Source organism: Myotis yumanensis, unplaced genomic scaffold (genome assembly GCF_028538775.1).
Source record: "Myotis yumanensis isolate MYYU_CA2020_CCGP unplaced genomic scaffold, mMyoYum1.0.hap1 SCAF_4, whole genome shotgun sequence".
NCBI classification, from domain to species: Eukaryota; Metazoa; Chordata; class Mammalia; order Chiroptera; family Vespertilionidae; genus Myotis; species Myotis yumanensis.
The window spans coordinates 98,157,218-98,185,198 of NW_027223755.1; the positions used below are offsets into that span (position 1 = coordinate 98,157,218).

The window sequence follows — 27,981 nt, forward strand, 5'->3', positions numbered from 1 at the left end:
TAGAGTTTAGAAGGTGAACACCTGAGAGGGAAGAAGACAGGAAGGGGAAAGTGAGGATGTGCTCCAGGGAGGGAGGGTCCTTTGTTTTGAAACTCCTTTGTTTTGAGGGTTCTTTAAGGCTAGGAGTTTAGGGGAGGTGCCAGGGGAAGATCTCAATAGAATAGTCATCAGTTTTCCAGGTGTACCCTTTCAAAGTTGTGGTCTCTACTGATTGGTCAGCACCAGGGCAGGGGGCATTAGTCAATATAGTTGGTCCTGAGGTCAGCCATGGTGTCCTTTGTTGCTTTTCTGGGCCTGAAGCTGAAATGCATGTCAGGCCTAGATGTTATCTCTAGGGAGGAAAGGTCAGGCAGTCTAAACCACATGATCATCGATATGCCAGGAGAGGAAAGGCCACCCTGAGGGCAAGGTCTGGTGCCAGTTTTTCTCATTGCTAACCACAGGGGCTTTTGGTCCTGGTGACCTTCTATATCTGACTGTAAATTGCTTGGCCAGTTTTTCAGCCATCTCTCTCAGTTTCCCCATTCCACTTGCCAAGGAATTTTCCTGGCTGCTTACTATTCTGCCTCACTCCCCACTCAGAGCCTCCCATCCCTGTACTCATTTAGGGGTGATGTCTTCAGTAACTGCTTCCTGCTGACAATGGTTGTAGTCCTTGCCTGCGTGGGGTATGAAAGTCTTCCCCTGCTTGATCTAAGAAGGACAAGGGAATGGGATCCAAGGCTTTCAGAACAGAGAGACTGTTAGCTGATTCTTCTAAAGTAGGGATGGGCCGAATCCTTGAAGCATCATCATTTTGACATGGAATTACATCCTAGAGATGACAAATTTGACAAGAAGGTTAAAAAGGGCTGGTCTAAAATGAGAAGGTGAATTAGAGTAACTAAAGGTCTGAGGAGAGGTAAGAATCAGGTGGTAGAGGGAGGGACCGACATTATAGTTGATGGAGGGGCTTCCCGGGTAGAAAATGTGTCACCTGCCTGAAGCCCTTTTGTTTATTATATTTAATTAAAATTCAGCTAAGGGAAATATCCCAAGATCTTCCTCCAGAAGTATGTATTTTTCTGTCTGGACCTCTTGGGTAGGAAAGAAGTTTCAGGGTGCAGAACTTTGGTCCCTTCAGTCCCACCCTTTTATTTTATTTTTTAATCTCATCCAAGGACATGCTTATAGAAAGGAGGACATGCTTAGAGAGAAGAAGGGAGAGGAAAAGAGAGAGAGAGAAAAGAAGAGAAACATTGATCAGTTGCCTCCCATATGTGCCCCAACAGGGGACTGAACTTACAACCCAGGTATGTGCCCTGACCAGGAATCCAACCGGCAACTTTTTGGTACATGAGATGATGCTCAACCAACTGAGCTACTCTGGCCAGGCCTAGCTCCACCCTTTTAAATAATAAAGGTTTACATTCCAGAAGCAAAGTTGGTGGCTTGCTCTAAATTCTTTTGACTCAGTTATCTAGTCCTGAAAATAAGTGGGTTCAGTTACATTGTTGAGTCTCACTTCCGGAGGTGGTGATGCAGATGGGCTTCCCGAGTGAGACCTATTTTGTGTTAGCAAGTAGTCAGGTATGTAATGAGGGTATGCCTGTGAAAACTAGAGGTCGCCAACCTTTCAGACCTCATAGACCACCAGTGGTCCACGGACAACCGGTTGGCGACCGCTGGAGAATATCTTTAGGTGCAAGGCTTAACATTTCTTTTGCTGGAATGAAAGCAAGCAGTGGCAATCTGAGAGACCCCTGCCTCATCCCAGTGCACCTCTGAGGTAGAAGTCAGAGGACTGGCAGCTGACTGCTAAAAGGAACATGATTGGAGGTGGAACAGGATAGTGAGTCTCACCACGGGTACCTAAGGAAAGTGTCATGATGAGATGATCATTTATAAATGGCTTCAAAAGCCATTGGTGCCTAGAATAAGAAAAATCACTTCATTTATGATTTGTTGTCAATCTTTTGGAATTCACCAAGTAAAAAGTCTCAGTTTGTTATGTGTATATTTTTAACTCGAGGCTCTCACACTTGGAACCCTCTAGGAATCTGTATAGAATTTAGTATCCTGGTTTTGTTTTCACTGTATTTTAAGGAAAAGAATAGCTTCAAATTCAAGTAAATTTCAGTTAAAATGGAATCAATGTAAAAATATTACATTAATAATAGAGCTATAGGATAAAAAATACAGGAAAAAGTCACGCTGGTACCTGGATATCACAAAAAAATGAAGAGGTGGAGGAAAACCAAATTTGGGAACACTGTTTGGCTGCTAAGAGTTTGGAGGATAGAGCAACTGCATGTATTCACATCCCAGCTCACCACATGCCTCCTCTGCGGAATGGGGCTAATAAAAAATACCTAACTTAGGAGGTTGCTCTGAGGATTTCCAAAATAAGCAGTCACTCTGTCACTGTTTTTATATTATTGTTGTTAAAAATAAGATTACCATTTAGCTTAATGTTTCTCTAACTTAAATAATGCATGGACGCCCTTTAGAGGGAAAGCAATTCTCAGGAACCCGCCTGATGGGTGAGAACTTGTGCAGACCTCCGCATATGGCTGGGGAAGGAGCTGCTCTGCAACTGGATCCAGGTTCTGCAGAAATACAAGTGAGGAGCCTGAGGTTTGAGTTATTCAAGGTCACACACTAGTGACTGAATCAGAGGTATACTCGAACCCAAATCTCCTTTATTAAATGGGCTACAGACAGTTTGGGGTCAGTATGTGCTGCTCGTTATAGTACTTGCAGCATCCCTATTTCCTTCTCCCCTAAACTAAACTCCAAAAGCAGCCCCAGTCAAGGTAGCAACCCAAAATTTCACCACACATCCCAAGATGCCCCAGGGAGGTGGCACCTGGCCCTGATTAAAAACCTCCAAATGGCCCTGGCCAGTTTGCTTAGTGGTTAGAGCAGTGGTTCTCAACCTTCCTAATGCTGCGACCCTTTAATACGGTTCCTCATGTTGTGGTGACCCCCAACCATAAAATTATTTTCATTGCTACTTCATAACTGTAATTTTGCTACTGTTATGAATCATAATGTAAATATCTGATATGCAGGATGTATTTTCATTGTTACAAATTGAAAATAATTAAAGCATAGTGATTAATCACAAAAACAATATGTAATTATATATATGTTTTCTGATGGTCTTAGGCGACCCCTGTGAAAGGGTCGTTCGACCCCCAAAGGGGTCTCAACCCACAGGTTGAGAACTGCTGGGTTAGAGCATCCACCCACGGACCAAAGGATTGTGGTGTGGATTCAATTCCCAGTCAAGGGCCTGTACCTTGATTTCAGGTTTGATCCCAGGCCCCAGTCAGGACCGGAGCAGAAAGCAACAATTGATGTGTCTCTCTTAAGTCAATATTTCTCTATTTTTCTCTCTCTCTCTTACAGGTCACATAAAATTCACTATTTTAACCATTTTAAACTGTGCAATTCATTGGCATTTAGTACATCCAAACTGTTGAACATGTTCATCATCCCAAAAGGAAATCCCACCCATTAGCAGTCACTCCCCATTTTCCGTTCCTTCCATCCTCCACAACCACTAATCTATTTCTGTATATGAATTTTCCTATTCTGGACATTTTATATCAGTTGAGTCATACACTATGTAACTTTTCATGTCAGGTATTTTCTACTCAGCATAAGTATTTCAAGGTTCATCTGTGTTATAACATGTATCAGTGCTTCATTTCTTTTTATGATTGAACTAGAGGCCCAGTGCATGAAATTTGTGTGCAGGTATGATCCCTAGGCCTGGCCTGCGATGAGGGCCATCTTCTCCAGCAGCCCGCAGACAGCCCCGTCCTCCACCACCATCCACCCCCGGTTCCCAGTTCGCCATTGGGCGATTGGTGCCTGATGGCCAGGAGAAGGAACCGAAAGGTCGGCTGTTCCCGCCCGCTCATTGGCCCCGTCCCTGCCATGGGTGGTCATCAGGTGATAAGAGCCTGCTGGCTGGGGAAAGGGACCAAGAGGTGGTCAGTGCGCCTTATAGTGACTGGTCCAGGGGTCGTTCTGCCATTAGGGTCAATTTGCATATTACCCTTTTATTATATAGGATAGAGGCCTGGTACATGGGTGGGGGCAAGCTAGCCTTCCCTGAAGGGGGTCCCCAATCAGTGTGGGGGTCCACAATGGGGGGCGGGGCCGGCCTGGGTGAGGGGCTGCCAGGGGTTTGCAGGCTGGCCACGCCCCCATCGGGGTGGGGATCCCCACTAGGTGGTGGGGCCAACCTGGGTGAGGGGCTGCAGGCGGTTTTCCGGCTGTCCACGCTCCTGGCTTTGTTAGGAAGGACATCCGGAATGATGTCCAGAAGATGTCCAGTCTACCCAGTCTAATTAGCATACTATCCTTTTATTAGTATAGACAATATTCCACTATATGGATTTACCACATGTTATTTATCCATTCATTAGTTGATGGACATGTGGGCTGTTTCCACCTGTTTGCTATTGTGAACAATATTGTGTTCAGGTGGTAGGGACTATGTGGAAGCCCTTACCTCAGTGGTAATTTGCCTGCCAAGATGAGGGGTCTGAAGACAGGTACTTAGGAAAGGCAAATTTGAATGTGGAGAGAGGGACAGCAGGACGGCGGGAATAACCAGTTCCAGTGGTAGTCTGTGCTGGAGGGCATCCTCAAAGGGCAGTAAAGCCCCAGACTTCTGGCTGGAAGATCTAAGAGTATGCAAGGAGAAAAAGAAGGCCCCTGGCACCAACTTAGGGAACTCCACGGTGGTTTTGCCTAAGGAAAGCCCTAGTGCTCCATTCCCTGCAAAGACGAATCTTCAGCCAGACATTGCTCTCCATACCCTGGGACCTATGGATTCAACAAAATCCTGGGGAAGGAGGAAAATAACTCAAGTCATAAGCTGGGGTAAAGACCATGAAGATAGACTGACACACCTGGGATATTTGTGGGTGGTGGGAAAGCCAGGGAGGGCTCTGAGGGACCCCAAGGGAAATGCAGGAAGGCATGATGGCCAAGAACTGGCCCTGAAGGCAGAGTAGCTGGGTCTGAACCCGCCCCACCCCCCCATCAGCCACCCCAGGTGTCACTTCAGGTGTGAGTTCAGGGTAGATGCTCCCATCCCATCCCGCCCCTCCCTGTGTGTTTGCTTGAGCTGGGACCCATGTAGCAGGGCCTTGCTACTCATCAGCAACCCACAGCTCCCTTCTCACTCAGAGGGGACCTTCCCAGCATTATTCTGAGGGTCCCCAAAATTTTCCCTGAGCCATTCTTGAGGCTCTCAGACCAGCTTTGTGACATAGAAGGGGAAGTGCCCGTTCCCACCACAGCCATAGCACTCTTCTCCCTTTTTGTTAATTTAGAGTTTATTATTCTTCTTATTTAAATTGTAAATTTCCCTTCCCTGGAAATCTTGCCTAAACTGCCCCATTACTGCACATTAGCAGCCGTTGTCTCCCCTCTGGTTACAGATTTTCGGAGTGCTCCTATGCATCATTGGGTAAGAGAGGAATTTTCAGAGGCTCCAGCAAGGGCTAGAGAGGTTAATGTGGAAACCTTCTCAGGCCTGGGGGGTGGGAGTGGGGGGTGGGGGGGGCTCTAGGAAGAGGCGAGGGGAGAGTGCAGGCTGAGCCTGTCTGTCCTTGTCCACACTCCCCCACCGGAGTCAGGGGAGAAAGAGGAGCAATCTCTCCCACCAAGCTCCTCGGGAGCACATCCAGCAGAGGAGGCAGCACGCGTGTCTGCCAAGCCCAGTGGTTGCCATCTTTCAGAGGCTTGCATATTTTACACTTCCTCCTGTGGCTGGGCTCACATGCAGAAGGGAGTGCCATCGTCCTGAATTCCAAATTTACTTTAAGTAATTAAACCCATTTATTTCCATCTGAATATGCCATGGGATTGGAGGAGTTTATGGAAATCTGGGGAAGGAGAATTCTGAACAGATAAATAAATTACGTAGGGGGGCGATGATTACTGACGGAAATGGAAAGAGAAGGCCTAAGCCAGCGAAGCTTTTGCAGAGCGGGCTAGGGCCTCTGCAAGGTAGACACCTCTCACCTGGGTCATGTGTCCAGCAAGGAGAGAGGCTGTGCTCTCAGAAGCCCTTGACAGGCCTGGTGGGTGGGGACTGTTAAGCCTGGCAGAAACTTCTGGTGCAGTCTCTGCTCAAGCAAGACCAGGGAGTGAGCCCAGTCAGTGTTGCTCAGTGGTTAAGCATCGACCTATGAGACAGGAGGTCAAGGTTCAATTCCTGGTCAGGGCACATGCCAGGGTTGTGGGCTCAATCCCCAGTGTGTGGCATGCAGGAGGCACTGATTAATGGTCAATGATTCTCTCTCATCATTGATGTTTCTATCTCTCACTCACTTTCCCTTCCTCTCTAAAATCAATAAAAAAATATTTTTATAAAAGAAAAAAGAAAACAGGGAGTGGGCAAGGATTCGCCTTATCTGGCTCCTTGCTTCCTTCCTTCTATTCTTCTTTTTCCATTTTCTCATTCCCTTCATTACTTAGAATAACAGCAACAGACATAGTTACTATTATCAATAGTCTCAATATCAATGATTGGCTCCATCTCAAAATCAACTTCATATTGATGTCTTCATTGTCCTTCTAAGTCAAATAAGATTCTTTCACCCCTGAATGCTCTTTCCATATAGATTAGGAAGTACATTTGAGGGACCAGGTGGGAATGCAAGGGGGAAGCCGGACAGGTATCCAATTGGGAGACGATGGCTGCACGGAGCAGGGGCACACTCACTTCTGCACTGACACTATTCCCAGCTCTGTGGGGGGGCGGGGGAAGCAAGGCCTATATGTGCCCAGTGCCATCCAGAGGTTACCTCGGGCCCCTCACATCCTACTGGGGCAGTGGATTTCCGCTGCCAGGCAGGAGTTACCCGGGCAAGGTAAGCCTTCTCCCCCTAGCAGTGCGAGAGTTTTCTCTCTAGGCTAAGAGGATGTCGTTCCCACTCTCTCCCAGCTCAGTCCAGGCGCTGTGCCTTCCAGAAGTTAAGCTAATAAAGCAGCGGCTCCGTGGAGGCAGCGATAAGCGGCTTAGCATGGAGGGCTGGCGCTGACCTGGCAGCTTTCTCACCTGCCAACCACTTGTGGAGCTTATGAGAAGGGAAAATGAGAATTATGTCTTCCTTGTGGGAGATCATCCTCTCTTTCCTCAGAAATTAGTCCCAAGGCCAGGATGTGGTGGGGGATTCAGCACTTCTGAGTTATAAAGGGAAAGGGACAGCCCAAGCCCCTACAAAGCATAAGGCTGATGGTAATCAGTCTAATGTGGACAGAAGTCATGGTCAAGGAGAGGCCTCGCCCCTAAGACTTTGAGCTTCTTCTATGAGTGAAGAGCTGGGGAAAGGAGGAAGAGAAAGAAATGAGAGAGAAAATGAGCCAAGAACATAGAAACCAGGAGAATGGCATCCCCCCCCCCCCCCCCCCCTGCAAAGAAAGGGGAATTAGGAATGATCAGAGCTGTTGGGGAGAAAGTCACCTAACCTTCTATGGTGATGAAGAAAAAGTAGTTCTTTCATATGTGCTGATTGCCCAGTGATCAGAGAGCCAGTTCAGACACGGCACGGTTATTAGACACAGCTTCCTGCTCCCAGCTGTCCAATGCCTTCCATGTGTACTTGAGATAGAGCATAAAACCCTCTAATCTCACATCTACCAGGGGTCTGGCTTTATCAGCTGCTTTGAAGGCTGGGGAGATAAGTGAGACAACTCCTGCCAGGGGGCATTGTGTGTGGTTCACGGGGCAGTGCGCTGACTGGCGTTAAGGAGCACCATCCCCGATGGGTCATCGTGGATTTGAATATGATGACGCTGAGGAGGGAGGGAACATGATAGTAACAAGCATTTGTTATCTTCCTAAACTTCTCTGATCACCTACTAGAATTTATTCTCTGTTATTCTCTATTTATTTCTTTCATAGCACTTAGTGCAAGCTAAAATTCTACATATTACTTATCTCTTTACTGTTTTATTACCAGTCTTCCCCACTAGAATGTGAGCTCCATGCAGGCAGGGGACCTTGCTGATCTTCTGCACTCTCTTTCTCCTCCCCTAAGGAACATGTAGGCATTCAATTATATGTTAACTGAATAAATGGGCATCACCGAAGTACAAGTATTGAGTGGGATTTTAGTCTCTGCAGGGCTTAGGGCAGCTCCAGCATCCAGTTGAGTCACCTTGACTCTGTCCAAACTATGGAAGCAAATGGATGGAAATAGAAAGCACAAGCCAACTCAGTGATGATCGTGCCCCCTTAGGATCTGTGAACTCACAAAGGATGCAGTAAAATGGTCCCTCTCCCTTCTAGGCACTTGGAAAAAAGAAAGTGAGCAGTAAAGTGAGCAGTAAAAGAAAGTGAGTTGTAGAAGTCTCTAGAAAGCTCTCAATGATCCCCACACTCTGGTGTTCATCTTCTTGAGTAATCTTCTCCCCTGAATTGATGACTCAGCCTAATGACTCACTAAAAATGAATGGAATTCAGTAAAAGTGATGGCATGTCACTTCTAACAGTACATTATAAAAAGCCTGTGGCTTCCAACTTTGGAATCCTCTTGTTCTTAATCTCTCTCTCTCTCTCTCTCTCTCTCTCTCTCTCTCTCTCTCTCCCTCCCTCCCTCTCTCCCTCTCTCCCCCCTGAAGCTGTCACGTTTTGAGGACACTCAAGCAAGCTACATAGAGAGAGGTCCACACTGTGAGGGTGGCTGACCAACAGCCACAAGAGTGAGCTTAGAGGGAGTCTTCTGAGGTATGCCGACAGTTTCAGGACGGAACCTGGAAGTGGGTTCTCCTGCCGCAGTCCAGCCTTCAGATGAGACCGTAGCCCTAGCTGACAGCCTGATGGAAACTTTGTGGGAAACCTCAAGTCAGGGACATACAGCTAAACTGCTCCCAGATTCCTGACTCACAACAACTTTAGGATAATAAACAACTTGCTTATTATTTTTACTGTTTTATTGTCACCAAACATTGGGATAATTAGTTATCTACTAATAACATGGGAAGATATCTTCTAGGCACTGTTAATACATCATGAAGATAGTTTCCCACATTCTTCTTGGATGATTGAGGTCCATGACTTCCTTTCCTCCTTCCATTACCAAATGAGGAGACAACAGGGACCTCATTAGAATGGGGAGTTAATGCTTCCACCTCTGAGTCATACAGACACAAGGTCAGTTGCAAAGAACAGCTACATAAGTATCTTATCATCTCTTAACCATGGTTTCCCCATGAGAAGAGGGGGAATGACAGGATCTGCCTTGTCCACCTCTTAGTATTGGTGAAAAAATAGTTAGCACACTCAAAGTGCTTAGCAGGGTGCCCAGAACATGGTAGGTGCTAACACAATGCTAAGTGTGATTTTTATCTTTTGTTGAGCTATTCACAAATGTCAGATGCAGAAACCTTGGAATTTTGGCTGAGTTATCAGAACATTCAGGTAACACTTGAGCAAGGACCTGATCACACACCTGCATAATTTCAAACAACCTCACACATGGGTTGAACGGGGGACAGTAAATAAATAACGGGGACACACAGATGGTGAGCATGTGCATGTGTGTGCCTTCCTGCTTATTAAGCCAGAGCACTCACATCCTTATAATACCTTCATGAAGCTCATTCTAGACAAAGAGAGAGCAGCCAGCACACAGCTGAATGTAGCTCAGAGATGTTGGGGGGCTTGTCTAAGAGCACACTCTTGGCAGCCAGTGCTAGAGTCTGAACTTAGACTTGGGTCTGATGACACCAAGTAGAGTGCTTTTCCTCATTGGTTTGTTCCTTACAAAGCTGGCCAATGAGCGAGGATCCTGCTTCCCCTGTGTCTCTGAGGCCAGGACTGGCCACTGTCCCCTGACACTTCCCCCATGGACCTATTTCTTTGTTAAACTTTTTCCTCATTAGAACTTCACTTGCATTGCCAAGCCAGCTCTCCTAATCTCGTGTTAACTCTGCCGCCTCTAATTATTTCACTGTAATTATTTTTCCTTAACAAAGGAGATAAAACTAATCGTAACATCATTGTGTAAGCCTCCAAGAGTCATGCTTAAATTACTGCACTGATTTGAGAACCCCAGCAAGCACATAGGAAATAATTATACTTTTATCTGGGTTGTAGCTGATATGTTGCCAGATACCCACCAAGTTTTTTGCACAAAACAAGAGGTCAGGGGCAGAAAATGACTGTCATGAAAATCCTTCAACTGTGGTGAATCTTCCTCCTGCACATTTGTGACTTGGAGGGGACTGGGATGAGGGAGGAGGGGCTGGAGAATAAGTGATGTCTCCAATGTGTCCCCAGACCACACTGTTCTTGGGGGAGACTCCCACATATTATTAGTGCAAAGTTGACATCTGGTCAACTCCTCCCCAGGAGGGGCAAAATGCATGTGCATCAGTGGGACACAGAGAGAAAGCAATGGCTAATGTTGATTATGCACTTACTACAGGCTAAACAGTGTTCCAGGAAACCGATGTGCCGTGCCTCATTTAACAACTATAATAGCCTAAGAGGTAACTGTCAGCATGCCCATTACATAGATGAGAATACTGAGGCTAAGTAACTTAGCCAGAGCCACGAAGTCTGCAAATAACAGATGGGTCTGGAGCTCTGACCTTAAAATGCTTGTTCTTTCCACCAATTTCTCCCCTAGGTAGCACTTGACCGGGGAGGTAAGGCTGGAGGAGGAGGTGGGTGCTTATTCTAGAGGTTTTCCTTGCATTGGAGCCTTTCCCCATGAGGATGCCTCAGACCTCCCTCAGAAGACGCAAATGGGATTAAGCACACAGTGCAGTGGCTGGTGCGCTGAAGGCTCCAGAAGCTCACCAGCTCCTCTGCTGTTCAACCTTCTTAGGGAAGAAAATAAACACAGGCTCGTGCTGTGGGGCTGGAGAGTGAGAGGCTAGGATGGTGCCCCAGGGAAGCCATGCTTATCGCTACAGCAGAGGTCTCTGAAGATATGGCTGCGACACGAGATAAGAGGAACAGGAACTTTAGTGCCTCAGATCTTCCACAAGTAGCCAGCAAAAATCCTCATCAGTGATAACTCCACAGTCAACACAGAGGATGCAAGTACTTCCAGGGAGTGGAAGCAGATAATGGAGTTCAGAGAACAGGGCGGTACCATCCAGCCTAAATTATAAGACTCCTTTCTGCCAACTACCTTGACACTAACAGAGTCAGTCAAATGATGGCCTTTTTAGTTTTTGCTCTCCTAGAAGCAAATCATGAGTCAAAGATATAAGCGCGCGGCAGTTTATTCAGGAGGTGATTCCAGGTACAGGAGGTGGGAAAGGAGGCATGACTTACATTATTAGGCAGATTACACTGTGGGTGATTGGAGCTTGACCTCCCTGGGGAACCCTGGGAGCCAAGGTCATAGTTATCCCACCCAAAGGGCATGGGATCTAGGGTATTTGTGCACCAACTTCCATCTGTCGTGGAATAGGGAGACTTCCAGGGAGAGTTAATTTGCCAGCACTTCCAGCCTGCTCTGCTCACAAAGGAACTCAAATGGCTCCAAAGAGGGGAAAAAGAAAAGAGGAAGAGAGAAAGAAGGAAATTCTAAGGCAGAGGTGTAGATGCCGCTAGCTGAAGGATGTGACATTGTGCATCCCAGTGGTAAGGACAGGAGCAGGGCACTGACGGAGGAACACTCAGAAGCCAACCAGCCCTCTCCTCCACTGACCAGCGAGGTACTCTGGGCAGCTCCTCCCCTTCCTCTGATAGCCCAGCCCTAACTCAGGGTCCTCATCTTCTCAAATCCATTCACCAGCCTCCAGACCCCCTGAACCTACCTTGCAAGACCCCTCTCCTGCTGGTGCTCAGAAAAGACCCTCATAGTTGCCATTCCTCTGTTTGTAGGCAAAGGGATGGACAAATTGACCCACCCTTAAGTGTTCTGAGCTAAAGAGGGATGACTTCTGGTCCAGAAGACTTTGGCTCCTGCTAGACCATGCATCACTGAGTTGGGAGGTGCTAAGTAGCTGGGTAGTAAAAATGGTGCCCCACTCTATGTGATGCTAAGTGGAGCTTCTCCCTGGAGATGATTAATGTCCAGGCTGTATTGAGGCCTCCACCAACTCTCTCCTCTTTAATTCCAAGTGCCTTTGGTGAGCATTCCCCATTGCTAGCAGAAAGGCTTCATGAACCCCCTGTGGTCAGGTTGCTCTTCAGGGGGTCAGTGGGAGATAAAAAATCATGTCACAGATGATTTCGGTGCTGGACATATGAGTGGTGCAAAATCATGCAGTAGGAACAAGGCGTTCCTGATCTCCATAAGTCCCAGCCCACTGTAGGAGAGGATGCAATCTCCTGACACATAGGGAGATGGAGACATTTAATCTGGAAGATGCTGGCTCAAGGTCATACCCAGCATGCCAGGCAGGATGGGAACTCACTCCAGTGTCTCAATTCCAAATCTCACCCTCTTTCAACTATATGATGTTTTCTCACATAAATCCCTGGGTCATTTTATGTTGCCTTGAAGCCACTGCAGGTCCATAATCTTCCAAGTTTCCAAGTTTTGAGGGATTACAAAAATTATCAACCAAAGGCATGCATCCCCAGCCCGACTCACTTCCCTAAAGTCTCTGGGAGGCATGCAGGTTCTGTTCCAATCCCCAATGGGGGAGCTCCCATCCTTCCCAAGTGACTCAAATAACCCTCAAACTTAGAAAAGCATCCTTTGGATAGTATATAATTCCGCATCCCTACCTAGGCTCACCATTTGTAGAGGACAAAGCATTTTCTCCTCCAGAGATCTGACCAAGGTCAGGTCTTGTGGTGGATGCTGTAGTGAGCCACCAGACCCAGTTCAGGTATCAAGGATTTGTTCCCCCAGCTCTGGGAGTGCAGGCAGCAGATGGTCCTCCCCTCTCAGTCCTCCCAGCTGAAGGGAGCTGCCTGGTTGATGCTCATGCCTTCTTCCTGGGCAGCTCAGGTATAAAGACCTGGCTTTCCCACCCCATGTGAAGCAAGTCTGAATGGCCAGTCAATCTTTCAGACGGGAGCTCTGCGTGGGCTCAGCATCCGCTTCTGTTGAGATGGTGTTGCAGCCCAACTTCTCCCTCTACCTAAGTCCCACTTTGCTCTCTTCCCTCCTGCAGGTGTCAACCCAAGAGACCTTCCTCATAAACCTCTTGTGCACAGTAGTCATCTCAGAGCCTACCCCCTCACACACCCTCTTGCCTGCATACCCAGCTCAGAAGAGGGCCGCCCTGACAAAATACCACAGACAGGTGACTTAAACAACAGAAACTGATCATGTCACAGTGCTGGAGCTCAGATGTCCAAGATGAAGATGCAGACAGGGTTGGTTCCTCCGAGGGCTGGGTGACAAGGACCTGTTCCAGGCTCTCTCTTGATCCTGGCGGTTTGCCCACAGTGAGAAGTTCCTTACAGAAGCATTGCCCTAACCTCCACCTTCTTCTTCACATGGCTTCACATGGCATTCTCCCATGTGTGTCTGTGCCCACATTTCCCCTTTTATATGGACACCGGTCATATAGGATGAGGGCGCACTCTACTCCAGTATGACCTCATCTGAACTAATTGCATCTGCATAGAGCCTATTCCCAAACTAGACCATACAGAAGTACTGAGGTTAGGGCTTTAGCATGTGGATTTGGGTGGGACATAATGCAACCCATATCACGCCTCCTAAGGAAAATTCTAATTTAGTGGTAGGTGTCAGCCACAGCACATCAAGCAGGGCTTGGAGATGTGCACAGCAATCTCCCCAGTCTGGATCCAGCCCAGCATCTCATCCCAGAGCAGGGCCGCAGGCGGCTGCTTCCCATCAAAGGAGGTGACGCAGAGATGAAGCCCATTTTTCTTTATTCAGGGGAGATGACTGATTCCAAGCAGGTGCGTGAAAAAGGCTTCTGGAAGAGGCATTTCAGGAATGTATGTGTGTGTATTGCTGGGGCAGCCATAACAAAGTACCACACAGATGAGGTGGTGTAAACAAGACTGACTTTCTCAGAGCTTTGGAGCCGTAAGTCCGAGGGTCAAGGTGGCAGCAGGGCCGGTTCTTTCTGAGGCCTCCCTCCTTGGCTTGTGGACGGCCGTCTTCTCCTGGAGTTTTCACATGTCTTGCCTCTGTGCATCTGTGTCCTAATCTCCTCTTCTTCTGAGGACCCAACCAAATTGGATAAGGGTCACCCTAATAGCCTTATTTTAACTTAATTACCTCTTTAGTGAGCTTATCTCCAAATACAGTTACACTCTGATGTGCTGGGGTTAGACTTCAATATATGAATTGGGGGAGGGGTGCACAATTCGGTCCATCACAGGCCTGAGAACATGCCGTGGTCTGAACACAAGGCCTGACTTTTCACACCCATCCCCAACCTGCCCCGCACTCTGCTTGTTTCAATTATTTTCTCACATCGTAGGCTTTTAGCTGGCGGGGGAGAGGAGGGCCCCCGTATTTTCTGCCTTGAGAACACAGTGACAAATACACACGCCCTGAAACACACTAGCTCCTAAACGCCTCTCCCCAAGTGATGGAGGAGTCTCTGCTATGAACATGCATCAAAGTCGAGGGGAATCTTTGTATTCCGCTGGCTGGGCTCACGAGGTAAAGTGGCATGCAGATTTCTTATTTAATAAATTCCCACAGAAAATTAGTTTTTCACAGTGGGAAGAATTTCAAGGCTTGCTGAGATGAGCGGGCAGGATCTAATCACTGTTGAGGCTTTGTACATACACCAGGCACCGCCGATCTCCGGGTGATCCAATTACTCTGCAGAGGCCCATCTGCCTCACCTGCATACTAATCGCGAGACAGGGGAGCAGGAAACACACTGGCCTTTTCGGGAAGCTCCAGACGCACATGGCTCCCTTGCTGACCTTCTGCCAATTACATTCATCTCAATTCTATTAGCTCATCTTTTGCCCGAAGGTGACATATACCCGGCTTAGAGCAAAGTGTGCCTCCACCAGCTTCCCCCAGCAAGGGGAGAGCGTGCCAGCTCCAGGGAGCGCATGGATGGCTTGCACCACCAAAGGCCCCCAAATTTGCTTTCCTACAGTCCCTGGCAATGAGGCCTGGAGAATTCAGGAGGGTGCGTCCTTCCTGGGGGACAGAGAAATGTCTAAGTTGGCCTGGATCTGATAGGTAGTGGGGTTTGGGGAGGAGAAGGGGAAGACACCTGAGTTTGAGTACACGGTCCACTATTAGAAGGTGACTCGGAGTAGTCAGCTTTACTTTTTGAGCCTCTGAGGTCTTACAGGTAAATGGAGGTGGATACACGTCCATTGTTAAAATAGATAATATTTGGGCCAACCGGCCCACTCCTCCTTTCTACCTGATTATCACCCACCTCTGTCCAAATGAGCTCGGGTTGTCTCACAGACTAGAAAAGATGGAGAAACATACATAGTGTGTCTAATAAATGCCCCTTATGCGAATGAGCGTCTAACCAGCTATGTCTTGTGGGATGCGGGGTGAATGCTATAGAAACACCTGGAAGGGCAGAGTAGGCAGGGGGACTTCTCAGAGGAAGATACAGCAATGCTGGGCCATGAACAAGGGTAGGGGGGATAAAAGGCATCAGGAAATAATAAGAACAAAGACGTGGGGTAGAGATTATGATGTCATGTGTTGATAGGGGGGACCTACTGAGGTAAAGTTGGATGGTATTTGTCTACATTTTCCAGTAAAAATATACCTGCCCCAACCCCCCCCCACCCCCCCAGTACACACACTACATACACACACCCGTGGCACGGGAAGTAAGTCAGTTCAGACAAGTCCAAGAGAAGGCTGGAGGCCCCAAGTCCAACCATGGGGCTGGCAAGGGGTGCACATGTGTGTTGAGTTGAGGGCGGAGGAGTTTAGGATGACTCATCTGAGAGGAGAACCCTAAAGTCAAGGGCGAGGTGAACAGTAGCATCGACTCTACAAGTTTAAGAATCCGTGTGGGCAGAGCTGGGAGGTGATCGCCAGGTCCTGGGGGTCTCTTTGTGCCCAACAAACATTTCTGTGGGGATGGAAATGTCCAGTATCCTACTGTCCCATATGTGATTGCCATCAGCTCCACATGGCCACTGAGTACTTGAAATGGGCTGTTATGACTGAGAAACTGAATTTCTAATTTTATTTAACTTTACATTTCAATGTAATGGCCACACGTGGCTGATGGCTACCATACCGGACTGCACAGGTGAGAAGGGTAACTCGGAACAAGCCATCTGAACATGTAAACTGAGATCAGCCAGGGAGGGCCTTGAATGCCACACTAAGAGTTGCTGCGGGAGCCCTTAGATCACAAGCCACCCTAGTTGAGTTCTGGAAAGCCATTCCAGGTGCAGAGTGCACAATGAATTCCAAATGGAGACCCTGGAGGTGAGAGAATCAGACTGCCAGAGCCTAAAACTGTTCAGAAGAACAATAATTAGGATCCTGCCTAAAACCATGAGAATGGGAAGGAGGACTGATGTGGAAAACAGCTCCATGCACAGCCATCAGGACATTGTAGACTGAGAGGGTCCAGGAAGGCAAATGTGACTGAGGGGGTGCCTAGATGTGAAACTTAATTGATGTGTGTCGGTGACACCAGGCACAGGAGACAGAAGAAGGGCTTGTTACCTGGAATAAAGGGGAGGAGGCAGGCATTTCTAGGGCCAAAGGCACCTCACGTGCCTCCCACTGAAACCGCGGCACTGTCCTACGATCCCAGGGGAAAGACTTATCTGTCATTAATTCCCCCAGGTAATCCGAGCTGCTTGGACTTGGCTTTGGGGAATGGGGCCCAAGGCCCTGGAGAGGGCTCCTGCAGCTTTCTGGAGGCCTTGGTGGGGGTTGTGGTTTCTTCCAGGGAGAGGAGACTGATTTGGCATTCCTGGCACTGCCCACGCCTCCCATGTCCTTCTCGAAGCTGACCGCCAGATCCCTGAGAACCCTGCGTGACTTGCTGGAGAGTGGTGATTTGTTTTTGTCCAATTAACTTCTTAAAAGGACAGAAACGGATTGCTGGGCTGGAGGGATGGCCCAGGGAGCATACGGATGAGGAACTGGCTGTATGAGGCCAGAGCAGGGAGGGTGAGATGAGGGGCCAAGGGGGCTGAGGAGGAAATAGAATTTCCACCTCTTCACTCACAGCTACTGAAATACATCTCTTTGCAGAAATGCAATTGTTTGGGGATCTCTCTCTCTCTCTCTCTCTCTCTCTCTCTCTCTCTTTCCTGTCCCCCAGTTTGGCACATGCTATTCTCTCTGCCTGGAAAGCATATCCTATCATCTCCTCCACTCTCTTCATTCACCGTTGCATGCATTCATTCATGAAGCAATGAATCTGCTGAGCATCCACTATGAGTCTATCACTGTGTTAGGTTCTGAGTGCACCACAGTAACAAAACAAGAGGCAATTCTACCTCCACCCTACCCTGCCCACAAAATCCGGAGAACAGGGAGAAAACTTAGATCCTAATCAATTAATGGTTCAAAAAAAGTATGATTATGAGCTTAGATAATGCTCTGCCAAGCTTAAAGTTAGCTTAGTCCAATGTCTCTATGGAAGGGCCTTTCTCTGCCTCAATTTATTTGAAAATTCACTTAGAATAGAACCTACATACACTGTGGAGAGGATGAAATACAATTTAATGTGTAGGTGCCCCAAAGAGAACTTGTCCCCGTTGGCTATTCCTTTCGTCACCCCTCAGGGAGGTCTAACAGGACAATTGACCTTGGCCCCCAGAATCATTCTCTAGGCCAGGATGCATTAGAGGTGAGATTGACTTTCTGAATGGCCATGAGTTGGCCTGTCCCTGCCTCTCCAGTAGTGGTAGCATAGCTAGAACCATGCTCTCTAATACACAGACGCTGTTTCCTAAATTCCTGCCCTTCTGCGGAACTGAAAAGAACATTTGGAGCTACAGAGCTCAAGCCTGTAGCATGACAGAATGAAACCAGTGTGCTCAGACTGGAGTTACAACTGCAATAAAGGGCATTTACTGGCTTGCTGGCGATATGCTCTGACATATGGCTATGACCAGCCTGAAAAAAAAACCAACAACAACACAAAAAACGTTGAGGGACATCCGTTGAGTCTTCCAAACTGAATAATCTTCTGAGAAACGTGTGGTGGAGATGGGAGGGTTTGTTCCCCTTATCTTGGCCAAGAGAGGCCCCGCTGAGGCTGGTTGCTCTGTTGGGTGCTGAGGGGGTATCCTAGCAGTTTCTCCTTTCCCTTCAGTGGAGCAAACCCCGAGGGTGGCTACTGCACATTCTCCCATGCTCTTACAGCTTCAAAGTGGGTTTTTGAGAATAACATTGATCCTTTCCACATGTTTCCAGGAGATAGCAATGACAGGAATATGAAATATTAAAGTCTCCCTATCTAAGAGCCTTGAAGGAGACTGGATAAGGATGCAAAGGGAAGAAGGCAGAATGGAGTAAGTGTTCTATTGTTAAACGCAGGGTGGGTAGGTTTAAGGGGTGGAGGAGGAGAGAGGACACTTTTTTTAAAAAATATATATTTTATTGATTTTTTACAGAGAGGAAGGGAGAGAGATAGAGAGTTAGAAACATGGATGAGAGAGAAACATCAATCAGCTGCCTCCTGCACACTCCCTACTGGAGATGTGCTTGCAACCAAGGTGCATGTCCTTGACCGGAATCGAACCTGGCACCTTTCACTCCGCAGGCTGACGCTCTATTCACTGAGCCAAACAGGTTAGGGCAAGAGAGAAAGGACACTTTTGACTTAAAGGAGTAAGGTAGGTTGCAAAGGAAGATTGTAGTGAGCAAGGAGAGAGCTTTGGGCAGCTGATTAAAAGGAGACAGGTGATGCTTAGGAAGACAGGATGCTGTTGGTGCCTTGCCAAGGCCTCCTTGACCTGCCTGAACATCAGCTCCCAGATGCTGGGGTGTTGACTGACAACAACTCACTCATCCCACTTTTCCAAGTGGAAACCCCTTCATCTGGGAGTCTATGCCTACCCACCCCCATCCTGGGAGGCCAACCTGAGCCAGGGGCATGGGGTACAAGAAGCTTAGCCTCCTTGCCTTAAGATGGGACCAAAATAGTGGCAACATTCTTGCTCTAGAACAGTGATGGTGAACCTTTTGAGCTCTGCGTGTCAGCATTTTGAAAAACCCTAAGTTAACTCTGGTGCTGTGTCACATATAGAAATTTTTTGATATTTGCAACCATAGTAAAACAAAGATTTATATTTTTGATATTTATTTTATATATTTAAATGCCATTTAACAAAGAAAAATCAACCAAAATAATGAGTTCGTGTGTCACCTCTGACACGTGTGTCATAGGTTTGCCATCACTGCTCTAGAATCTTCCATGAAATCAATCTGAGACTAGATTCTGGCTGAATCCACTTCCTGTCCTAATTTTTCATTTTCCTTACCCTTCTCCACTCACCTTGTCCAGAAAAGACTCTCTCAGCACATCTCCTAAAAAGAATTCCCTCTCAGGCTCTGTCCTAGGCTACCTGAACTAAGACAAGAAGTTTTCACTGTGGTATGTGATGCTATCCCCTCCTCCAAGCCCCTTTCCCCCCAAAATCCCAGGAATACAGACATGGTTCTTGCATTCTTTTGCATTTAGAAATGTGCATCTTGGGCTGTGATAATATTCTGAGATTGTTTAAGTTTCAGCAAAATAGTGACATCACTTACTTTCAGTTTTCAATTAAAATGGTAATATCTACCATATAATGTACTAAATACCTTTGTTCTAAGCACTGGCTTAGGTTCTTGACACCTGTTCTATCACTTAATCCCCCCAATAGTCCCCTAAGATGCCCACTTTTACCCAATGTTATAAATGAGGATACTGAATCTGCAAGAGGCAAACCAACTTGCCCCTCATCATATAACATGTTAGTGCAGAAATGGGTTCAGACCAGGTTTCTGTGATCCCAGCACCTGCTTTCTGCTCAATGGACCACCCTGGCCCTTTCTCCAGCTCAGTAAGAAATAGATCACCTTGCCAGGTTCGTGGCTCCCAGGGGAAATGCAGACTCCCTGAGCCCTGGCATTGCAAGCACTTACATTTTCCTCCTCAGGCAATGACAGGGAGGTTGGCATCCACCAGAGTCCAGCCACGAGTTGACTGAAATCCAGCTCCTACTTCCAGAAGCTCATCTGAGAAATCTAATATCTGAGATAGATAATCTAATGGGCATATGAGTCATCCATTTCTTGGGATTCTCTAAGCTCTAGTTTTGTATTAAGTTAGAAAGACAGGCACCTGGACCACATTATGTTATCTCTCCGCATGAAACTGCATCAACTAAGTTAGGATTTAACACCATGACCTCAGCATGGATAGCAGATGAGGGCAAAACATGTCAGCATAAGCAGTCTTTTTGTGAAAGACATTGCTTTTCTAAGATAACACGCCTTGAATATGAATTTGAGAGACTGACTCCCTCTCAGAGTTCGGTGCTTGTGCAATGCTCTCTCCTGCAGATGAACTTTCTGTTCCTTCTCTCCATGAAATATAGACTATAAAACCCAATGCGTTTCTCATTTTGCTTTTGCTGCCAGGAAGCTCAGAGATAAATTCAGTCAGTTTTCACAGATAAAAGCTATCTTGAATGTCTACTCTTACAATGTTTTACAATTATTTTAAGTGTTTAATTTTCATTATGTTTGACTGTATCAGTCTACCTCAAATTTTTAAGTATGTGTAGCAAAAGACTAAAAGTAAATCTGTGTGTTCTTATAAGAAACACCTGGACAAATGGACCACTGAGCTTGTATTCAGATGTGGGACTTATTTTTAAGAAATATCCCCAATGAGCTTCTGTGTCCTCTACTTCACCTCCATTGTCATGACCACAATCTAAGCCAACATTACCTCCCACCCGGATGCATGCATAATCTCTGATCACTCCTGCAAGCCTATTTAACAGGGTGGACTGGCTCCTCTGTGAAGCTCTCTCGGGATCTTGGGCTACATTCTACCACCTAGTGCAGGGGTGGGCAAACTTTTTGACTCGAGGGCCACAATGGGTTCTTAAACTGGACCGGAGGGCCGGAACAAAAGCATGGATGGAGTGTTTGTGTGAACTAATATAAATTCAAAGTAAACATCATTACATAAAAGGGTACAGTCTTTTTTTTTTTTTTTTTTTTTTTAGTTTTATTCATTTCAAACGGCCCGGATCCGGCCCACGGGCCGTAGTTCGCCCACGGCTGACCTAGTGTATCTCATAATAAGTGGACAGTGCCGTTTTGCTTCTCTCTTACTTCTCCACCTCATTGGTTTATGAGTTCCCTTCTTTTCCTCCTCCACCTCCTCCTCACCATCATCATCAGCCTAGCTCTCACTACTAGTATATGCCAGGAACTGTACAAACATTAACTCACTTAACCATTTAAAGTACTACCATCCCACCCTGGCCAGGTAGCCTAGTTGGCTAGAGCATTGTCCTGATATGCCAAGGTTACTGGTTTGATCCCTGGTCAGGGCACATAAAAAATCAACCAATGAATACATAAGTAAGTACAACAAGTTGATTTTTTCTCTCTCTCTAATCAATAATTTTTAGTACTTTTTTTTTAGAACTATCATCCCCATTATGGAGATGAAGACACAGAAAAATAAAGAGGCACGGCCATGGGCAGAGGTCATCTGGGGAGTAAGGGATGAAACATGGAATTCCAGCTCAGATCTGCTCCAGCAACAGAGGCAAAGCTTTCAGTCCCTCCTAATTATAAAGATCCCGCTTGGCCTATGCCCTCAGCTCTGTCAAAACTTCCCTCAGACCCACCATCAGTGCTGCAGCTACCTCATTGAGGTAGACTTTCTCCAGGGAGAACTCAGACCCACCATCAGTGCTGCAGCTGCACCCAGCACCCCAACCCCCCATCCTCTGGTCCACTTATTCTCTCTATGCATTAACTTCCAACACCCCAGATGATCCATTATTCTTCCTGTTCATCGAGTTTACCCCTCGAGAATATACGCTCCACAAGGACAGAGGACTAGCGTGTTCTCTGATGCATCCAACAAGAAGACACTATCTACTGAATGATGGCATGAGTGAACGATGCCACATACCCTTTGGACCAGCTAGAAACCCAGAGCCTTGCACACACCTAACAGGGAGCAGGAGGCTAGTGAACATCTGTCCTGGCTGCAAGGGCCATGCCTCCCCATCAGGCTCACTGAGGACCTTGGTCCAACCCCAGCACAGGTTTTATGTGCTGTCCTTCCAGGATCCCTCTGTAGAGGGTGGAGGGGCCCTGGGCCTTCATTAAAGGGCCGAGGACCCAGGCCTGGCTGTCAGAATCCCCAGCCCCATGCTATGCTCCGCTCTGCCTGGGACCTGTGTCCCTCAAAGCCCTTCCATGCCTCCTCCCCACTCCGCTTGCCCTTAGTTACTCCCGACCTTCCCTCCCCAGGCCCACAGCCAGGGCTGGTACGTTTCCTTGGGGGCTTCATGGTGCCTCCCCGGCCTGGCCGGTGGGTGGGAAGGACCCCTCTGCCATTTTGTCACCTCCTACATCCAATTAGGCAGGGAAATCTGGCTGTTTCCTTGACAGCAAATACCCAAACTGACTGAAACAATTAGTTTGTCTATTTTAAAACTGAATTCCAATGCTTCCATGGCAACCAAAGTTATTAAAAGATGTAAATTAAAGTGTTGTGCAGGAAAGATGGCTTGGCATGGAAGGCGCTTGTTTGGGGGAAAGAACATGAAAAACTTCAAACCAAGGGCATCCCCCGTGCCCAGAGGCACAGTGCAATCAGCTGGTGGGGAACAGCTGGGATGGCTCCTCCCCTAGGCCTTGCTCCTGTTACAGTCTCATACAGGAGCTACCCTCTGCCCTCCCATATGCAAGAGATGAGGGACTCTGCATTTTCTGAAGCCCCTTGTGCCAAGAAGGAAACCTGGAAAGAGAGAGCTGGCATTAACGAAGTGCCAACTATAGAACAAGGTGAGAGTGGACATGGCTTGCATACTTACTGGGCCCCTGGCATTGTGCTAAGAGATTTATAGGCATGAACTCACTGAATGCTCCCATCAGATGGGAGAGAATCTCAGTTCATTCCCATTTCACAGGTGGGCAAATTCAGGCCCAGACAGATAAAGCCACTGAAGGAGTCACACAGCCAGTAAGAGATAAAACTGGAATAAGAGCCCACATCTGTTCAACCATATTACATTTCACTGAATTTGTGCCCTACAAAAGGATTATTCCCCTTAATTATTTTTTAACTGATTTCAGAGAGGAAGGGAGAGGGAGAGAGAGAGAGAAACATCAATGATGAAAGAAAATCATTGATTGGCTGCCTCCTGTAAGCCCTACACTGGGGATTGAGCCTGCAATCCAGGCATGTGCCCTGGCCGGGAATCTAACCATGACCTGTTGGTTCATAGGTAGATAGATGTTCAACCACTGAGCCACACCAGTTGGGACCCTTTAATCTCCTTAATAATGGAATTGGCAGTATGTAAAGCATGGAGTTTACACCTCAGGCTCCTGAATCAGACAGATGTGGGCCTAAACCTCAGCACCTCCATGTATTAGTTCTGGGACCACAGGGCAAGATGGCTAACCCTCAGCATCTCAGTTTACTTGGCTGTGAGCTGAGTGCCATGTGGTGGTGAGGATAGCAGGAGCTGATGCAGGAGAGGCCCCTAGTCTAGCATCTGATAAAGAATAAGCATCATGAATGCATTGTATTATCATTATTATAACTGTTATTATTATTCTCTTTGTAGCTGAGGAAAGAGGCTTAGAGAGCTTGCTTCAGAGCCAGGTCTCCATACTTCTATTCCCTCCCCAGCAACTGAAGGAGCAACAGCATTGGCTGAAGATCTACAGTTCACAGTCCTTCCACAGTGAAGCTGGGACCCCCAGAATCTCCACTTACATGCCTCTTGTCCCACTTCCTGGGTAGCCTTGTCACTTCTGAAAGGCAGCCAGGGAAAGAAGAAGCTGAATCTAACATGATTATAGTTTCACTAGAAGCCTGGTGCACGAAATTTGTGCATGGGTAGGGCCCCTAGGCCTGGCCGGTGATCAGGGCCAATCTGTGGGGCGACCAGCAGAGCGATTGGGAGGTGGGGGGACCACTGGCACCCGCTTTGGCTGGCCTGGGGCCTGTGGGCTGGGGGCAGCTCCTGCATTGAGCGTCTGCCCCCTGGTGGTCAGTGCGCATCATAGTGACTTATCATTCCACAGGTCTTCCACTTTTTGGTCGATTTGCATATTAGGCTTTTATTATATAGGATTTGCTACTGTGTGCCGGACCCTGGTTCTCCACCAGGTACTTGCTCTGAGCTGTATCCAGGTTTCTGCTCCATGTCCACTCTCAAATGGATTCAGTTCTTATAGCTCATCAAACAGCCAGTGTTGGCAAGGACGTGAAGAAAAGGGAACCCTAATGCACTGTTGTAAATCAATGTGCCCACTGTAGGAAATGGACCTCTGTGATCCATCCCCAGCATGGTTGGCTTTTGATGGAATTTGCTGAATTTCCCCCAGGGCAAACAGAATGTAGGGAAGAGGGAAGAGGAACAAAGAACTGTGCACATGGGCCAACATCATGGTGGAAACCCCTGAGGCATCTGCCTCAGCTAGACAGGAGCACTGGAGGCAGCTAGAAAGGCCTCAGCTCAATTTTTTTTTTAATGGCCCTATGGGAAACTGCAAGACCTAGGTGATGTATGAGAAAACAGGTGACTCCATGGTACTCAGCCAATGAGGAACCAGAGGAGGGACTAAATAAATAGGTTATTTTCCCTGCCTCACTTGTGCTTGTACAATGGAAGAATGCTTGTTCTTGGGAGTGTATTAAAAGTCTCATTTTCGTCATACTTCTGACTCTGAGTCCATCATTTGAATTCGGACAGGTGAGCAATTTCTCACACCCACTGTGAAAAGCAGTATGGCAGTTCCTCAAAAAATTAAAAGTAGAACTACTTTATGACCCAGCAATTCCACTTCTGGGTATTAACCTGAAGAAATGCAAAACACTAATTCGAAAACATATAAGCTCCTCTATGTTCATTGCAGCATTATTTACCATGGCCAAGACATGGAAGCACATTAGCATTAACACAGGCTGCTGCTTCTACCTTTGGCCAACACTTGTTGATCTCTGGGGAATTAGTTTAAACATGAATTCCTCTGAGAAGCGTTCCCTAACCATACAGGCAAGATCCTTCTCACATCTGTCCTCCCCCTCAGCACTTGGGCTCTTCTTGGCTTGCTCTGGACTAGTTGCCATTATGTACCTGTCCTTCTATGAGGACCTGCATGGAATCTATGTGTACTGTTCCTTCACACCCAGAATGGTGTTTGGTACAAAGTAGGTACTTAATAGAAATTTGGAATGAATGAATGAATGCAAGCATGCATGACATCATTATTTATTGGAGAGTTTGCGAGGATCAACATATTATGCAGCCAAATATTCGCTAATCCAGGGCCTTGGTTTACACCCCCAGATGATAAACATTCACAGCCCCAAGGGGGGGAGGGGGTATGAAGGGGCTCTCCCCTTAGACAGGAAGGATCATAAAGTTAGAACTATCCACCATGCCGTTTCTAGGCAAAGTTATGTAAGTGCCAGCATTTTTCACTCTTTCCATTGTCTATTAATTCATTTTTTAATTCAACAAAATATCTATTAAGTGTTGACCAGAGTTGGGCTAAATGTTGGGGGCAGGAACATGTGGCATCCACCACAGGGCTTCGGTTGTCAGGGAACAGCTGTTGAATAGAACACGCTTTTGAGCAAACATGAGTGAGATAGTTATAAATTGTGATAAGCCGTATGTTTTTACACCTTCATATATAAAATAATGGAAGGCACTTACTTTGGGATGAATTACTAGGAATGCATCTGAGAAAGTATGAGAGGCTAACCAAGTAGAAAGCCAGGGAGGAGTCATTCTTGGCAGAGAAGACAAACTGTGCAAAGCCCTGAGCCAGGAAGAACCTGGTACAGCAGAGGGCCTGAGGTGGCCAGTGAAGCAAGGGAATGCAGGAGCATAGAGTGGCCTAACATGACATTGCTGAGGGCAGCAGAGGTTCAGTCTTGTAACACTTTGCAGGTCTCCTGGGAGAGAGCATGTGTGTGTGTGTGTGTGTGTGTGTGTGTGTGTGTGTGTGGTGTTTGCTCCTTTGTTCAAAAAACAGGATATCTTAATGCCATCATTTATTTGAGCCCAGGTCGCTGTCACATGCTTCTCAACTTCACTCCCAGGTAGCAGGTGTGCAGGAAGTGTCTGCAGTGAGAACAGGAAGCGCTGGGGCTGCACAGAATGTGGGCACAGCCATTTGATTGCACCGTCTGGGTTTGGGGGTGAACCAATCTTCTCTGGGGCTGTGTTTTCACTTCTGCAAAAACAGGAGATCATCTCTAATGTCCTCTTAGGACTCTAATTGTTTGTGAAGCTGCTACCAGCAGCAAGTGGGTGAGTCAGAAATACTGGTAAATTTTCTATTATGCACAGGACACCCCCTCACCTCAGAATTATTTGGTCCTGAATGTCAACAGTGCCAAGGTTGAGAAACTTAGGTAAAAAGAAATGATAGGTCTTTTTTTTTTTAATATATTTTATTGATTTTTTACAGAGAGGAAGGGAGAGAGATAGAGAGTTAGAAACATCGATGAGAGAGAAACATCGATCAGCCGCCTCTTGCACACCCCCTACTGGGGATGTGCCCGCAACCCAGGTACATGCCCTTGACCGGAATCGAACCTGGGACCTTTCAGTCCGCAGGCCGATGCTCTATCCACTGAGCCAAACCGGTTTCGGCAATGATAGGTCTTTTAAAAAGAAATGATATGAATGAATGAATGGAAAGATATATAGATGAATGAATGCTTTGAGTAATGCATTACCTTCCAGTTAACCCAATGGCTTTCATTTGCATAAGATGATCAAATATTAGTTGTTTGAATTAAAACAACCATTGGGAACCTGAATCCTGAATGATCCATGGAAAAACGGAGCTCCCCACAATTCCAGGAGCATATAGGAACAAAACATTATTTATGGTTTTTTACAGAACTCCTTTCCTTATTGGTAATTACCAATATTTTGTAAGCCTTGCTTTGCCAGGCACAGGGGTAGGCACTTTCCATATATTATTTTGTTTAATTCTGAAAAACACCCATTCTCCCGATTTTACAGATGAGGAAAGAGAGATACAGAGACTCATCTAAGGTAACACAGCAGTAAGAGGAGAAGCTGGGGCACGGACCAGGCATTGTGGTCTGGGACCAACACCCTGGACTGCATCCGATGGTGCTGAGCAGGGCTGTGATACTGTGATTTATAATAAGAAATATCTATTTGGTTTTCACCTGCATTCCTGGCACAGAGCTCCAGAAACCCTTGAAATTTCCTAAATGTGAAGAGCAATCCAGGTGTCTTTTGTTATGTTAAGGAGGCGGCTTTTGGAAAGTCCTTAGGTCATCTGAGGGTGGAGGCTGGCTGGCTGCCACCCAGTCATTATTGGATTAGAACTCCAGCCCTGGCCTCCTGGGAAGAGAGAAGGGCTCTGGACTGAATAAATTCCAATGGCCAGTGACTTAGTCAACCATGCCTACTGAATAAATTGCAATGGCCAGTGACTTAGTCAACCATGCCAACCATGCCAGTGACTTAGTCAACCATGCACCCCGAACACCCAAAAGGACTCGGTTTAAAAGTTTCTGGGTTGTAAACACATGGAGATTTGGGGACAATGGCTTGGAAGCTCTGCGCCCTCTTTCCACACACCTTGCCCTATGCATCTCTTCCATCTGGCTGTTCCTGAGTTATATCCTTTCGTAATAAACCTGTGACCTGGTAAGTGAAACATTCCCCTGAGTGAGCTGCTCTAGCAAATGAATCAAACCCAAAGAGGGTCATGGGAACCTCTGAACTACAGCCAGCTGGTGAGAAGCGCAGGGGACAGCATGGGCTTGTGACTGGCATCTGGAACCCTGATTCAGGCAGTCTTGTGGGACTGACCCTTAACCTGTGGACCCCGCCATCATCTCCAG

At 47.0% G+C, this 27,981-nt stretch overlaps 1 protein-coding gene across 14 annotated transcripts in view; it reads right to left on the reverse strand.

Moving 5' to 3' along the window:
- The window catches only part of RBFOX1 (RNA binding fox-1 homolog 1), a 2,061,082-nt gene that overhangs the window by 1,524,839 nt on the left and 508,262 nt on the right, over positions 1 to 27,981 (reverse strand). The gene's annotated exons all lie outside the window — the stretch shown is intronic.